The sequence below is a fragment of the Pongo abelii genome, chromosome 6 (genome assembly GCF_028885655.2).
Source record: "Pongo abelii isolate AG06213 chromosome 6, NHGRI_mPonAbe1-v2.0_pri, whole genome shotgun sequence".
Classification (NCBI taxonomy): domain Eukaryota; kingdom Metazoa; phylum Chordata; class Mammalia; order Primates; family Hominidae; genus Pongo; species Pongo abelii.
In genome coordinates this window covers 66,026,657-66,044,703 of record NC_071991.2, presented here as the reverse complement: position 1 = coordinate 66,044,703, position 18,047 = coordinate 66,026,657, and positions in this window count along the sequence as shown.

Genomic DNA, 18,047 nt, shown 5'->3' with positions numbered 1-18,047 from the left:
GCCCTGCCTGTCAAAGAATGGTAACAGGACACGTATGATTTCTTCAGCTTCTATACTGGGCCACATCTTTGCTGAGGTAAAGACTATCATATTAAACTGTCTACTTGATACAACAATGTGGGATTCTCACAGACATCTCACTACTGTCACTTTCACATAACCTATTGCTTCCACCCCTGCAAATCAGTAAATTTTTGTAAATTGTTTATCTGTTTAGCCTAAAAGCCTAAGAGCCATCATCAATTCCTCTGTTTTTCTTAGCCCACTATCTCCTTCATCCAAGTGATTATGAGAGGAGAGCAGTCTCCCACCAAGACTGACAGACTGGACATTCACCAATAATAGGAAGTTGGTTTGCATGCAGGACAGTTCACAAAACTCTAACAGAGATGACATTGCCAGAGTTTGTAGCACTAAGATTCTCTGTGGCACAATTTGGCATACAGTGGCTCGTAACTGGAGTCTGTTTCATTTGTGTTAGGATTTTCTTCCCAATAGCCTAATTGCCACAAGAACACAGACTCTTCTCATATTACTCATGGACTCCGTAATGCGCAAAATGATACTTCATAAATTCTTGTGTATTGATTATTATTCTCTTTGGAGAACTACAAGTTCAGTCTTCCATAGGTTAAATATTTCTCAGTTTACCTCAGTGTTACCTTAAACCTGCATTTTAGCTAATATACAGAAATAATAAAACCAAGTAATATCTGTTACTTAAAATCAGAGATTAAAAACACTTCTTTAGAAATATTAATTTAGAGAATATTTCTTTCTGGATTCTGGAATTACCCAATGAACATATCTGGCCTTGCTTGCCCAAGTACAATAGTGAATAATTGGGACAATATTGTATTTTGTATCATAGAACCAGAAGGATGTGACACAGTACAAGTATTGATGAGAAGTAAAAAGAACTACAATAAAGCAGAGACCATTTGTAAATTATTTGATTTATGTTCTTTGCAGAGAATAAATTAAATTAGTTGACCCTGAACTGGAAGAGGAGAAGAACCTTTCACTTGTGTAGTTTCAAAAGCCAAAGATTTGTGTAATAAAATAGTAGGGAGAAAATACCAGTGGAGTTCCCAGTCAATGGCTGTAGTAATTAGAATAGGAAAGGAGTTTTTCTTTCACTGCGGAAAACATCAATTCTATCCTCTTCTGATTTCTCAGGATGGTACAAACATTTAAGGAGTGGTGCATTCTGGTCATAATATGTCAATGTCACTCCATCGGCAGTCTCAGAACTCATGAGTATTCACTTGACCACACCATTCGTGTGCAGCAGGAATAGTGCTGACCTGGAAACTGGTCAGTGTCTATGGCATGTATGGGCTTTTCTTTGGGGGAAAAGAGAAACAAGTTAGGAGGCCATTGCAATAATCTAGATAACAGGTGATTGTGACCTGAACTTGAGTGGTAGTGGTGGAACTGGAATTGGAAAGAAATGAAAAGATTGCAGATATATTTTGAAAGTAGCCAACAGGATTCATTAAAGGTAAGACATGAGGTGTGAGAGAGAGGAATGAAGGGTGACACTGTCTTTTGATCTATGCAAAATAAAGGGTATGTTGGCAACCACTGAGATGGAGAAGGTTGTGAATACAACACATTTCAAGGGAGATAGAGAGTTCAGTTTTAGATATGTAAACTTTGAGTTGTCAGCTAGAAATTCAAGTAGAATTGTTGGGCAGCCAGTTGGATATGTGCATCTCAAGTTTGTGAGAGAGCTCTGGGTTGGGAGCTCCAGGATAGAATTTGGAATTAATCAGTATGGATAGCATTTGAAGCTATGTAATTGGAGATCACTATGGGAGTGAGTCTGTGTGAGGAAGAGATGAGGACTGAAACTGAAAAAGATGTTGAATACTGCTATGAAGAAAAAAAATAATAAAACAAGGAAGGGACATAGGGATTAATGGAGAAAGTATAATTTTAAGAACAGTAATATTTGTGAAATCAGAGATAATTACTTTTCCTAAGAAAAGACTAAGACAAATTGAGAAGAAGCAATAATGCAAGACATAATAGAAAAAATTCTCCAGAGTAGGAAAAAAAAAAACCCCAGAGTTTATAAAGTAGTATAGCACATTGTATTCTGAGCAAAGTTAATGAAAGTAGACTCATATCCGTAAATATTCTCAGAAAAATGTTGACCATTAAAGACAAAGAAGCCATCCTATAAGCATGCAGAGAAAAATTTATCTATAAAGGAATAAAAACAGGCTTTTTAGGTTTTCTCTGTAAAGAAACAATGTCAAAAGGATGTTGTCCAGGCAGTTCATATACCCAGCTAAGATTGCGTGTTACTACATGAAGTGTGAAAGGACTATGGAAACACCATTTTTTTCCCTTATAAAAACTAAGTCAAGTATTTTTTTACTTATTGAGAATCTCACTTCCAAGGACCGTGGTGAGCAATGGTACAAATAAACATAGAGATTTAAATCTAATCAATTGTTACAAAAAAAAGACAACAAGAGTAAGTACAAAAAGAAACAACACATTCTTAAACAAGAAGCATATCTTATAAAAGTATTCACGTATTTGTAAATATAAACTTAATTCCAGAAACAGACTTGAGATAGATGACATGTATTTGAAAATATAAACTTAATTCCGGAAACAGACTTGAGATAGATGACATGAATTTTAAAAAAATCAGCAAGAAGTCACATTAAGGACAAGTGAGATAAATTAATCAAAAAGAGAAGAATATGAAGAATATAAAACTTAGCTGAATTAGCCTCAGAATGTATATTTAATGTCATGTATTTTGTAGCTGTGGGTCAGACAACTAGCTCTAAGAAAGTCTAGTAAATAATGTGAACAGGTTTTACAAACAATTGTGAAGATTCATAGGGCCTCTAAGGAAATATGTGTACACACACACACGCACTGTCCAGAAGAATCCCAACTATTCCTGGTATTGTGACCTGAAAAGAAGTTTTTTCACTTAAGTTCATGGAGAAATAAGCACTGAATATCATCAAGGACAGTATCCTTGACTCCTTGACAACACATGCATATTAAATATCCACTAAGTTTCATAGTACTGGCTTTTTTTTTTTTTTTTTTGCAGAGGCAGGGTCTTGCCTTCTTGCCCAGGCTAGTCTTGAACTGGACTCTCAAGCATTTCACTCGCCTCAGCCTCCCAAAATGCTGGGATTACAAGTGTGAATGACCGTATCTGGCCAGAATTGTTTTTTTTTTTTGTAATAATGTCACTTAATATAGGTTTATGATATGGTGGCAAAAATGATTTACTCCAAGTAATTTTTACCAAAGGCTAATTCTTTCTGATTGTGTGGTTTAATCTTGCTATAGGTTTTTGAGTGTCTAGAGTTATATGTATTCTTCTAGTCATCATTTGTAAATATTGTCTTTCTTAGCTGATACATTGAAATTGTTGAGAAGTGATTTGAGATTGTGCTTCCTGAAATTTGATAATAAAATGCTATAATCTAGGTTACCAGTGAGGTGATATTCTTTTCAGGGAATCACTGAACTCAACAAAATCTTAAATGGAAGGCATGTTTAACTGGAATGCTTTCTTGCCCCTCATTGGAGGTAAGGACATAACAATTAACCATTCAATCATCATCATTGTCTATAAATCAATACTATTATATTTGAACTAATAGTACAATTCAATAGTTTAGAACTAATGGTATAATTCAATACTATTAGTTCAAATAGTTCAAATAGTTGAACCATTAGTTCAAATCTAATAGTATTGAATTGAATTGTCAAAGAGAGAAAGTCACATCAGACATAATGTAAAAGTAGGCAACATTTCTTATAATTTTAAAATTTGAATTTAGGTAAGATATATTTTACTATATCTTTGGAAAACATTATTGCATTTAAATTTATACTGTTCATACTGTCATGGAATAAACATAACTTTGAATTGTATTTCATAATGTATACAACTGTGGTCTATTCCATCACATGTCATGTTCTCTTTCATTTTATGTAGTTAGATTGCTTTTCTGGTCTGAAACATCAGAATAGTACCTTGTGAGATGAAGTGAGGGGGTGAGGAACAGCTTATGTGTTATAAGCTGGAGTGGGAAAAAGGCGTTGTGTATAGCACCCCCTCTCTCATGTCAGCCTAATATGCTCATAAGAATTTCAGCTTGGTCTTTGCCTATTTGTATTCTAGCCATAGGCTTAAAAATCTTTTGTGTAGTTTGGAACCATTCTGTTCCTTGGTGGTTCACAGTATTAAATGAGACCTTATTATGTGTCAGGCACCACCTCAAGGCACCTGGGATGAAGAGATACATTAGGTAGGATATGGGACTATAACAAAGAGATCCCAAAATATAGTGGCTTAAACAACGCGGTTATTTATTTTAAAATTTGGATAGGTGCTACAGGCTTGGTGTAGCAGTGGCTCAGCCATGTTGGAGATTTAACTTCTTGCTCTGCCATTCTCAGAATGTGGCTTCAGTTTCATGGACCAAGAGACCACTCCAGGTCTCATGTCAATTTTGCATTCTAGCCAATGTGAAGGAAGAAAAACAAGGGGAAGACATGTCCCCTTGCTTTTTTAAGGGGAACTATCTAAAAATTACGTCTGTGACTTCTGCTCATTTCCTATTGCTAGATCTTAGTCACATGGCCACAGCTAACTGCAAGTGAGGCTGTGAAATGTACCCGTGGCTGGATGGCCATGTTTAGCATAACCTCTGCAGGTTCTGTTGCTGACAAAGAAGGGGAGAATAAATATTGTCAGATAATTAAAACAGGCCCTTTCTCATGTGGAGAAGGAAGTAGGCATGATCCTTGGCTTAAATTTGGCTCAAAAGTTAGAATTTACTCTTTTAATTCTATTCATATTCTTCATGCTAGTTATACACCATTTTACTTAGCCTGGAATGCTGCTCTCCCCGGCAATCTCAATTTACGGGCATTTAAATATAAAATAGTATAGAATTTACAATATGTTAACTATATTTCTTCTATCCCATCCTAGTGGCTCATGTTACTAATTCCCCCACATATCTCATCCAATATCTACTCAAGTTGGCCAAGTGCATGTCCCTCATTCTACTATGAACTCCTAACCAAACAAGAAAACTGTGGTGAGCAGAGCCCAGTTCATAGTAAGCATCCAATAAATATTTGATAGATTTTTATTAAATTGGTAATGAAAGTTAGCACAAGAATTGGATGCTGAACAGAGCAAGAAAACTCAATCTGATCCTGTCCAATTTAAATGTAAACTGAGCCTACATTATTTCTGCTTTTCACTCGCTCCTCACTATGACATTTATATGCTTGTTTAGTTTAGGGCTACACATAAGAATGACCATGAACATTTGACTTGGGAAAGGGGAATCAGGAAATTGTTCACCTTCTTGATCATTTTGTCAACCCCTCTTTCCCAAAGGAGATATTTATGTAGCCCAATAACTTTATTAAGCTGAAATAAAACATATCTTCATGTTTTCTTTCTATATAATTTCTGTAAAAAACATATAATTTGCATTCATTTTTATAGAAGAAAAGAATCTTGAAAAGAAACTTTTAATTTTATATGCTAGCATAGGAAACGTAGTCAATAAAATGAAAAAAGACTGAAGACAAGGGGGAGGGGGGAGAGACAGAGAGGAAGAGAGCTATGATTTTAAAAAAGTTATTGTTATTCATAGGTACTTATCTTGTGCCATGAGTGATAAATGAACAACTAGTAGAATGGTAATACAGTATAATACATTGAAAGCCAATTACTAATGATATAGGAGCATTAAAAAACAACTACAGCTAAATTGTAGCAAATCAGTCAGAGTATTAAAAATATTAGATTTATGAAAGAGTGAAGTACTCTTAAAGAACATCTGCAAAATCATAGATGTAATAATGGCATTATACTTCAAGCTGATGAAGAAAATGTTATAAATCACATCATCTGCCTTGGAAATTCTCCCAATGCTTGGAACTTTATTTCAAGAGAACCTCTATTTCTGAATTAAATGCCATACATTTGAGAATTGTATTCACTTTTGTCACCTGATCTATTTGGTAATACATTTTGTATGAGCCTCCATAAAGGGTTTCCCCCTGACCTTAGACAGAAAATTACTGTTTGTCTGAGTAGTGTCCTTTCCTCTTAAAAGGTGTTTACTTAGGTTGTGTTCACACTGTCCTCTCAGCCAGGACTCTTTAGCATCTCTGACCTCAGTGCTGCTCTTGTCATTGATTTGGGCTCCTTGGGTATGACAGTATAACTTAGCATTTTTTTTTTTATACTAGCACTGCATATGACATAAAACAATCTTAGTTTTTCACTCGGAAGTTGTGTTTCTCTTTTGTTGAGATAATGAAACAAACATTTCACACAAATGTTCTTTGTTATATGCTCAAATTTAACCTTTAGAAATTCATCTCAATTAAATTGTACAAAGGTATTGATATCAAATTTGACTGTAGTGGGCCATACATGGGCTAAAACACAGAATGGGTTTATCTAATAGGCATATTTTTTCCTCTCTCTCATATTCATGCTCCAGGCATTAATATGATGATGTTATGTTGTCAGCTAAAGTACCCTATTTATCATATTTATTATTAATAATGAAGTACGCTAATAAAATGTATCACCTAAAGGAAATAACAAGTGTTATATGGTCTTGCAGTAATAATCTTTTTATTATAGCACAGGCAGGGGGATGCTGTATATATATATATATATATATATATATATGTTTGCTATATATACATATATATATAGCAAACACATATAGACACACATAAATGTAGATGTATTTCTGAAGCATTTAAGAAATAGCCCAATTCAGATTAAAGGAACTATTTCTTTCTCACTCTGTGAACACAAAGCAGTACTAATATATAAAATGAGAGTAGGGAAACATCATACAAATTGTATGAAATAGAAATCATCTCAGTAGCAACAGATATACTATTTGAAAAGTAGTATAAATAGAAAACAGAGGAACTAACAGCAACTTTGTAAAGGAGGCCTTCTGTTTATGCTTATAAATTCCTGGCCACTCCAGCAATTCTGGTCCATATTTGCAAGGATTGTAGATTGTATGCAAACATATGCCTAATTGTTATGGACATGGAGCTTTCATTATACCAACATTTGTCAAGTTTACCTCTAGAGAAGGTAACAATTGAGTCAAAATCTGGCTCCACGTTTGTCTCTGCGTGAACAAGCTATTTTAACCAATTTGAATTTGTTTTTCTCTGTGTAAGGTGAATATATTAATATCCTTTTTAGTAAGTCTTTGTGAGGTTTGAATAGCATAACTTACATAAACAGCTGGCGCCCAGTAGTTGTCCCATGAATTAATTGCTCTGCCCCCTGGCTTTGAGGTGCCTTTCTCTGCACTGGCTGCAGTGGGGGTGGCAACAGCTCACTGGAACAGTCCACAGGAGACAAGTTGCCTTTAAAATCAGATGCAAAAAACAGCCAAATAAATAATACTGGATTTATGGTTCACGATTTTTGAATTTGCCCTTTGTGTTCCTTTATACCAGTAGTGAAGATAATGGAATCAGAGAACAGTAAGTAAACACTTGTTTTTTGTGATCTTTTTCTTTTTAGAATTCACCCAAGTTTTCATAATCTCTGATTATGTAATTAACTGATTAATTTTTGACAAGTGTGAACAAAGAATAATTGTAAATACAATATAATTCACCTGAATCAATGGATAGGGTTTTGTTTTGTTAGAATTAGCTCTCTCTCGGGGCTATTATGACCATATTCTAGGTATTAATTTAGCATAAGTGGCAAACTGTTTTGGTTTCTGAGGAGATTTTTTGTTCTGGTTTACTGGTATATAACTGTTTCCTCACCTTTTCATTTCCTGAAATAGCACCAACTACAGTATCTAAATTTTGACTAATATAAATCAAAGCACATGCTTTCCTTTCAGTAAAGTCCTCTATTTCAACACATGTGCAGGATTTTCCTTTTTAATGCATTAGACATCTGTTATTACTAATGGGGATAAAATGTCACATGTTAAAAACAATACAAGTTATTAAAAGCAGTTCAGATTTTAGATATTTTGAAATTATGCTAGAAAAGTTGATTTTTTTTCTTTGGTTCTGTGGCCGAGTTTTCAAAACATGAATATGCAAAATATGTTAAAATGAATATGCATAGGAACATGTGAATATGAATTTGTAAAAGCTCCTGGAGGTCACACTTATCAGGTTCTAATATATTCTTTTAGAAAGTAAATATTAAATTTTACACAATTTCTATGCACCATCACACACACACACACACACAGCACACACACACTGGGGCTAAGTAGGAAGAAAAACTGTTTACTAATTGTTTAAAAGTCTGGAATTTCATTTGAAATGTTAAGTGTATTCCTGACTGTCAATAAATGCCTTAGTGTTAGTATAGATTACTGTTATCTGTTTGTTTTGGGGAAGGTGTTTGTGTGTGTGTAAATTACAGATAAACTGAGCTGTGTTTTAGATGAAATCCCTTAACGTTTAATCAAATTTTCCATTTAAGTGTCAGTAGAATGAAAGAGCATGTTTGTTAAACGGTTTTCCTTTAAAATTTTAAACTCTGAGTACTTAATGGTAAATTTAATCCTTATCTTTCTAATTAATTTTAACTTCCTTTTTTGGGGAAGGCTGTCAGAATACACGTTTTGTTGAAGACAGATTTATAAAGGAAAATCAATGTTTTCCCAAAACCAATGATCTCTTTTATGTAAAACAATATAAAAACTGGGAAAATAGGCTGTTAGAAGTCAGGATACTGAATATTCTTGCAAGAAGAGAGGGGCAATGATTGGAAGGGGGACTGTAGTGTGCTGGGAAAGTTCTACTCTCAAGTGTCCAAAAAAAAAGTTAGACAATATAACTGCTAAGCATCTTAAATACCTACTTCAAATGTTTTAGAGTTAAAAAGACAAGAGTTCTCACCTAGATAACTAGATCCTGCTCTTCAACTAAGAGTAGACATCATAAATTGTATTGTTGTGTTGCTCTTTTTAGTTTAAAATAAGTTTATTGTTTTTCTGATTACAAAAGGATGGCCTGATTACAAACCAGGAAGATACAAACAGGCATAAAAAATGATCAGTCCCCCTCTAGTATATATAAAATGAAAATTTATATTTATAGATATAAAAATATGCACATACACAGATATACATGTTCTCATATGAAGCAGAAATAAAATTATGCCTTACGCACTGCTTTATAAAATACTTTTTTCTTATCAATTTTTGGAATTATCTTTCTGCAGTACAAACTTTTTTGATAATTCATCCTTTTAATGGATGGAACAATTTTAATTAAGGACTTACTTTTTTAGACATCTAGGCTATTTTCCATGTTTTGATATTATAAACAATACTGAGGTGCATATTTTGTAGTGCCATCTTTGTGCATGGTCTTGATTATTTCCTTAGGCTAAATTCCTACAAGTGAAATTTTTGTAGGCAAGTAGTAAGAATACACAAAATGTCATAATGTTATAGATATGACTTAGATCTTCCCAATCAGAGCTAAGGTTAAGAGAGCATTCTTGAATCCCTTCTAACTCCTTTCTTGATATGGTAAATTATTTGAACTTCAGATACTCTTGAATCTCCCCAAGAAGAAACAGTCTTACTCCCAAGGAAAGTTCTGTTTTTCTCATTGAGTCAATGACCCTCATCTAATCAATGAGTGTTCTGTAGGTTTTCAGAATAGCAATTCCAGACACTTTCTTTTCTACCATTGTCTGGCTGTTGGTCTTAATAGTTGTATTTAGACCTGATATACATATGTGGGGCCAATGTTTGGTGAAGAACTAGCAAAATTTCTGGGCTTGTTTTCAATGCATAGAAAAATACTGAAGCTCACTTAAATACCTGTTTTGGTTACAATAGATAGAAATATTCAATAATCCTTATTATTAAGACATAAATTATTCAAGAAAGAGACATCTATTACGAAAAAAGCGTAAAACCGCCTACCAAATCATGGAGGAAAAGGAAGAAAAGTCAATCCTTTTTAAGGTTTGAGTTAGGAATAAAAACAATTTACAGGCCAGGTGCAGCGGCTCATGCCTGTAATCCCAGCACTTTGGGAGGCCGAGGTGGGTGGATCACTTGAGGTCAGGAGTTCGAGACCAGCCTGGCCAACATGGTGAAACTTCCTCTCTACTAAAAATACAAAATTAGCTGGGCATAGTGGCAGGTGCCTGTAATCCAAGCTACTTGGGAGGCTGAGGTGGGAGAATTGCTTGAACCCGGGAGGCAGAGGTAACAGTGAGCTGAGATCTTGCCACTGCACTCCAGCCTGGGCAACAGAGTGAGACTCTGTCTCAAAAAAAAAAAAAAAAAAAAACAAAAAGCAAAAAACAAACAAAGAAAAAAGACTTTACATATGCAGAATTCATTCTAAAATACACGCGAAGGCACTCTGATTGAAATACTTTGGTTTTGCATGTATGTATATTTCCGTGTGTGAATCATACAATCGGCAGGGAGCAGGGGGATTGTGGAATTGAGAAGCAGAAGTTCTGAGGGTGTTCAGTGTAAGGACCCTGGGGTTTGGATTGAAGTATGATGCATATATTCATGTGCATGTAATTTGGGAAGAAGTTGTTGTGTTTTGTTATGTAATGCTTTGAGTTTGGGCCTTTTTCAGCCTGTTTTATGTTAACTTTAGAAGCAGTTGACTGAATTTGATGAAATGTAGTATACTAATAAAGGGTATGAAGTTTAATTTGTGGTTCTGTCATCTGAAACAAAATGGCATCCAATATATGTTTTTTAACTGAACTCATCTGCTTTAATTTTAATGGGCTTTGGTGAGATTAGGCAAATAAATAGTGATGAAAGAAATGGCATGGCTTGTTCAATAAGATCTACAATTAACAAAACCACTACTTGTCAAATGCTTGTTAACTATACTCACCACATTTTTTGGCCAAAAATATGAACTGATGGTCAGAATATTTGAAATTGGGTATGTTTCCCAAATTGGAAACATTTTAGTACATTTCAGAAAGCTCTTTACCATCAACCCTCAAATGAGCCACTTGAAGTTGAATCACAGCTTTTAAAAGAAATGGGATATTTAATAATTCTCCTTTTAACTTTCTAAGCAAGGAGGAAAATTCATTATATAACATGCTACATATGTAAAAAGAGCTATGCATTTTTAAATGTTGAGAGATTATGTGCAAGTGAAGGCCAATTTTATCTTTGCAAAAACTTTTACTTAGATTGCAGGTAAACCTAGGCCAAAGAATACAAAGCTTTTGCCATGATATTGTATAAAGCCACTAATGTTAAAGTGCAAAAAACAAAAAATCTGTTTGTATAAAGAGGATAGGTTAGGTGTCAAATTTGTAAAGACTGTAAATGGCACATACAACAGAGGATATCCAAAGACCACTTCAAGACTCACATTGCCTCTCTGATGCACCAAGAAGAGGCTCTTTCTTTTTTCCTCTCTGATTCCTTTCTATGGGAGGCAGGTAGAAGCCTCTTAACTTTTTTGGGTAGACAGAGGCATATGTCTCAGGGAACCTACAACAAAGCATGGTACACCACCTCATTTCCAGTTGAACAGGCTGAGTGGGTTCTAGGTTTACAGATTTCATCAGCCTAGATCAGGTAGTTTATTTACTCGAAAATAAATTCCCAGAGGATTTGCCAAACGTGTGGTAACTTTTTCATATAAAAAGTTTATATGCAAATTTAAGAGTTTTTTTTTTTTGATGGAGTCTTGTTCTGTTGCCCAGGTTGGAGTGGAATGGCGCCACCTTGGCTCACTGCAACCTCTGCCTCGCTGGTTCAAGTGATTCTCCTGCCTCAGCCTCCCGAGTAGTTGGGACTACAGGCTTACTCCACTGGGCCTGGCTAATGTTTGTATTTTTAGTAGAGATGGGGTTTCACCATGTTGGCCAGGATGGTCTTGAACCCCGGACGTCAGGTGATCTACCTGCCTCTGCCTCCCAAAGTGCTGGGATTACAGGCCTGAGCCACCATGCCCGACCAATATTTCAGGAGTGTAGAGTTTACAGTGACCTTTCTGGCAGACCGAAGATTGTGATTATGTATGCCATGGACCAGAAGCCTTACCTTTAAATTTATATGTTTAAAAACATAAGAGTTCAACGCAGCAACTTAGATTGGGCACAAAATGTCATACTACTTAAAAAACTTTGATTATATTTAGGAGAAACAGGACAGGTATTTCATATTCCTATTCTATGTGTTATCATGAGCCTTTCTAAAAGGCTGAATTATCATTTTGTCCTACACACACATTCAACATTGAAATAACATAAACAACAATAGCGGCATTGGCTAAATTTTTATATTGTGTGAGGCACTGTATTTATATGATCTCTTCTGAGTCTTATATGAGCACTTATATGATCTCTTCTGAGTCTTTAAATAGTTTCATGTTTATGATTTCCACTTTACAAATCAGGATGAGTAGGTTTAAGTGTTAAGTTAGTAAACTAATTTAGCAAGCAACAGAATTAGGATGTGCAAATACTACAAATCCATAATTAGAATGTAGCTGACTAAGAATATCAGCACAGACCAAGGAACCCAGAGTCAAGCACTCAGTGCTCGTCTATATTCTTTAGGGTCAGAGTGAAAAAACAAGTCTCGATTTTAATTCCAGAACCCACATAATGCCAGGCACAAAATGTTGGTTTCACTTTCATGAAACACGTGAAGAAAAATTACAGTAGAACAAGACATAAGTATCTGTGAATGGCTCATTAAAGCTAATGATAATTTATATTTCTATGGTTTTTTATAGGTTCAAAGGATTGTCATAGTAATTACCTGATTATTTTAATTTTTAAATTTTATTTTGAAGTAATTATAGATTCACAAGACTATGCAAAGATGATGGACAATTTTCATTTTTTACAATATTTCTACTTAAATATAATGATCATATAATCATCACCAAATAATCTTAATCCCTCAGAGTTTGGTCTCTGAAATCCTTGTCTGGGTGTAAATCTTAGCTTCAGTATTTGTTAGCTGATTGAGCTTGGAAAAATTATTTAACTTCCATATTCTTTAGTGTCCTCATCACTACGAAAATAACAATAGTGTGTATATCCTAAAATTTTTATGAGAACTTTACAAGTTTAACACAGTGTTTAGTACATATAAAGAACTCAACACAGTGTTTAGAACATATGCTGTCATAAGCTTTCAATAGTTGTTATATTATTACAGATATTACTACTTATTATTATGGATAATATTACTTCATTCGGATCCAATAATCCAATTATTTTGTTGTTCTCTTTGAGACCCTTTCTGGTTTCTCCAATATTTCACTGAACTCTGGTATTCAATATAGCCAATCAGTTTAAGATCTAGCCAGTACCAAATATAGAGTTGTATTACTATCTTTTGAAGAAGTTACAAAATTATCTGCAGTAAAGTAATAGTGCTATCATTCATTCGTTCACTCATTCAAACACGTTTAGATGATGTTTTTTCTTCTATTGTTCACCAACTGTTTGATCTATTTCCAAATTCTCATAGACATTTTTCTTCTCTTTTGAAGACTGGAAATCATAAAAAACTGTCCATAACAGCTGCTTTGAGGTCATCTACATTTGTTGGCTGCAGGTGGAAATCTCCTTCACACAGCCTGAAATAGAAGGTTGTAAAATTTGGCCTTTGAGGGAGCCAGACCAAACCAGCCTTTTGTATAATTTATCATCCACAGAACAAGTTAAGGTGCTTTTGATCTTTGAAGGCAATATCTTTCAAAGTGCTGTGGTGCTTATGTGTGACCATTGGTCCTTTTTGGGAGTCCCAATATCTTGCTGATTTCAATAGTGAGTGAAGGAATTTTTAAGATGGTACACTGATGACTTAGTTTAATAGAGAGATTCTAGAACTTGCTGAAATCCAATTGTGAAGATCAAATGAGATAAAGTATGTGAATGGTGCCTTGAAACCAATAAAGCACTAAGTAAACCTAAAGCAGTTTATTGTAATCATTTCCATCATGTCGTATTTGTCAAATTCTTGATTTCACAGCATATCGAATGTTCCATGCCTTCTGCCAGATTAAGGGTGGGATTCTACCACATATTTGCCATGAAGAGCGTTTGAAAATACATTCATATTTTTCTTTGCATTTCCTCATACTCCTTTAAGAAATGTAGTATAGACACAGAACTAACAATTTGGTGTCACAGAATATGTTGTGAAAATTTATAGGCTTTGGTTTATAGAGACTTGAGGAAGTTTTTCCACCTTTCTCATATTTTATTCCTGTCAGTTTGCATTGCTTCTTTTCTTTCCTTCTCCTCCTCCGCCAGGTTTGGTTTTAAGCTTTGGATTCAAAGAAACCCCAAAGTCAAAACAAAATGGTCAGAACTGCTGACTTTTGTTTTGTAATCTTTTTTTAGTCCAGTATTCACAGGAAGAGAGGGTGCTGACCAGAAATTGGGCCTAACTTCACCCAAAATGTTGGCAAAGTTCAGGAACCTTTGAGTGAACTTGTGCCAAGTTAATGATATATAGCAAACTTCACCAGTTTTCCAAAAACATTTAAAATATAATTTCATTAAATAATATCATCCTATAAAAAGTCAAGTTCATACTTAACATTCAATACTAATCTGCTAGCTCTTTTTGATAAAAATAAAATAACAGTCTAATTTGTATTTTGTATTAAATAGATTCTCTTGTTTTTTAAAAGTGTCAGGTATATTTTGGAACTGCACATGTAAAATGTACTTGTGGCTTCATTACCTTAGAAGTTTCCTTTGAAGATCTGTAATTAAGAAAAAAATGTAACCTAAGATCATGCTTATCAAGTTTCATCTCAGGATTTTTACAGCTATGTTATCAACCTCCCAAAAGATTATTTTATAATGGAAATGCTGACAAATGTGATAATAAACACTAATCCAAGGGTCTTAATTGTATCATATGTCTGCATGTAGGAATTATGCGTACTAGCAGAATATTTGGTTCAGTTTCCAGCACTTAATTTTGCCAAAATCTGCTTTAACATTGGGCAACTAACTGTAAAAGATGATCAGCCTAAATGACTCCCTGTTGATGGTAAGGGCTTCTGATTATTTTTAGATTCCTCAGAAAGCTTAATTATGTTTTTCAAATATGATTTCATTTAGATCTTTTTATGGCTTACATGTCTGAATACTAATAGTAATCTGATAGCTATGGGGAACTTAGTTTGAGACCAAAAGGCAGTGTTCCATCAGTAGAGAGTATATAAATAAATCGCCTCCAAGCAACATCTCAGATGGTATTTAGATTCTAAATGTTCAAATTAATTTAAGATTTCAAAAACAAGTTATTTTAATTGTCCAGAAGTAACTGACACCATTAGGTCTTAAAAAAATCCTGATTGAAGTTACTGAAAAGGCAATATCTACTCATGTTTCTATCAATTTTAGTTTAGGAGGTAATAAACAGTAAAACTATTTTAATGTAGTGGGTGTTACATACAAAAACCCTTGTATTAAAAATTAGCTGGGCGTGGGGTGCGTGCCTGTAATCCCAGCTACTTGGGAGTCTGAGGCAGGAGAATCGCTTGAACCAGGGAGTTGGAGGTTGCAGTGAGCTGAGATCGCACCACTGCACTCCAGCCTGGCGACAGAGCAAGATTCCATCTCAAACAAACAAACAAACAAAAAACTTGTGTTAAAGGTGCACTGATTTTATGCATCTAACATGAGGAAAACTAAAATTAAAATAATGCTTAGAAAAGTTGAGGGTCAAAATATGGAGGTACACTAGATTTAAGTTCAGGATGTGGATCATTTTGTCTTACCTCTATTGGTATTTGATGAAAGGAATAAGTCAATCCCTTTCTATGTGACTCTGATCCTTACTTGGGTTCAAGTTACTCTGAGTAAAATTATTATGAAAATATCTTAAAAGACTACATTTGAGGCAGTTCCTAAACATGTAAACTTACAAATAGCAAAGCATTTATAAACGATTAAAGTTTTTTTTAAGAAGGGTGGATAATTCCTCTATTGATAATGAGAAAATAACTTTTAATTTAGAAGTTTTTTAGGTATCATTTACTATGATGAAGAGGTATTCACTGGAGGAATATTATTTGCTTACTAGGAACAAAATGTATTAGAATATGAGGGAGAAGACTAAGGAAAATGGGTGGCTGTGTTGACTCCTCAGGACTTAGGAATGTTGATGTTCCCTGGTCTACACAATTTTGCTTTATTTCTGGTTTCCAAAACTGGTTCTTTCAACAAAATATTAAGAATTCCTAGATTGGAATTACTTTTTTTTCTTTTTATTTATTCAACACTTTCAGATGATTTTTAAAAAAAGAATGATGTTTAATTTCCAGGAGAAATTGAATTGGTGGAAGAATAAGAAAAAACAACACTCTGTGGGGCTTTGTTGTTGTTTGGTATTAGCTGTTTATGTATTTTTTTGTTTGTTTACCTGTTTATCCTGATGTTCTTATGGTACAGTTGGAAAAATTCTTGGTGGAAAGACACAGTAAAAGTAAAAAAACATCTTGGGAGTGGGGGATCGTTTCAGAACTAATCCAGGTCCTATGAAAAGGAAAACTAAGAAAAGTTTTAAATATTCGAAGTGCTAATGAAGGGGCTGGGAAACAGGCAAATCCCTGCAATGCTAGAGGGTGGGAGAGTGAACTGGCAGAACCCACCAGGAAGGGAATCTGGCCATTTATATTCACAAACTTGAATCCAGAAATTTCACTTCTAGGTATCAAATATTAGGAAATAATAATAGACAGAGAAGACATTTACAAGAATGCTGTTAGCAGCATCATTTATTTTTTAAAAAGGAAATAGCTATCTATCTGTAAAGGGCTGGTGGTGTGATACATGGATATGACAATAAGATATGGTAATCAAAATCACATTTGAATAATATTTAAAGTTAAGGGAAAACATTGCACCTTCTATAATGCCAAGTGGAAAAATATCAGTATCCCAAAGTATCTCGAATTAGTTAAATATGTTGAATTTATAACTGCACAGGGAAAAAAAGACTGGAAAGAAATAGATGAAAATGCTAACAGTATGGTAACTTGGAGTGATTCGAATTTTTTCTTTTTTGAAATTTTGTTTTCCAAAATTTCTAGGATGAGTATATGTTACTTATTAATGAAATGAATTCTATTTCTGAAAGCATGATTAAGAGAATTGTGTGTTCGCACAGGCGCCCGCCTATTCCTGTGTGCAATGAGGGGCGAAATAAAGTGTTGGAATAATCACTGGGGATTATCCTTTAGGATTACTGAATTTATGTTTAGGTGGGCATTATTCAATCGGGTTCCTCTCCTCAGTTACCCACTCCTTTTTGAAAGACCCCAGTTCTGGTACTAGCACGTCACCTAGAAGGAAGAATCCTGGAATGGCACGGGTCCAAACTAGAGGCGGCCTCTCAGCATGGACCCGCTTCAACTTCATCTGCATGGCAGGCGTTTTGCAAGGCGTCAGAAGGCACCTCCTCTTTGGACTTTTTGTCTCCCCTGGTAGTCTCTAGAAGCCATTAGAGTGAAAGCTATCTTTCCTCCCTACAGCTAAAAATGTAAAAGTGAGCGCTCCGGCGGCCCTGCTCCTAGAAAGATCCAGGCTCCTTCATACCCCAACCCCTGACCGGGGGACAGTTGGTAGCGCTGGCTGGTGGCGAAGCTGCAGGGCGCCCAAGGCCCCCTGCGGCCCAGGAGTGACCCGAGTGCACTCGCCCCTTACTCTGGCCTGGGGCCTGAAGGCACTGGAACACGGAAACTGATGCTGCACTTTAGGTGCAAAGCGTAGATTTGCACCCTAGCTAAGGCACTGAATGAACACCACTGTGGCCCTGGGACAAGGAGCTATGGTCCCTCTGGGATCAACTAGGTGGAGAAGGGGAGGGAGAAAGGAAGAGAGAGGGCTCGAGCGCGGGAGAGAGGAAGGGACGGGAGGGAGAGGGAATGGAAGACAGGAAGAGTGTCCCCTTCTCAGAGGTCGCACTTTGTCAGCAGTTCCTCTCGACTGCTCTGTCTTCCATTTTTCCTTT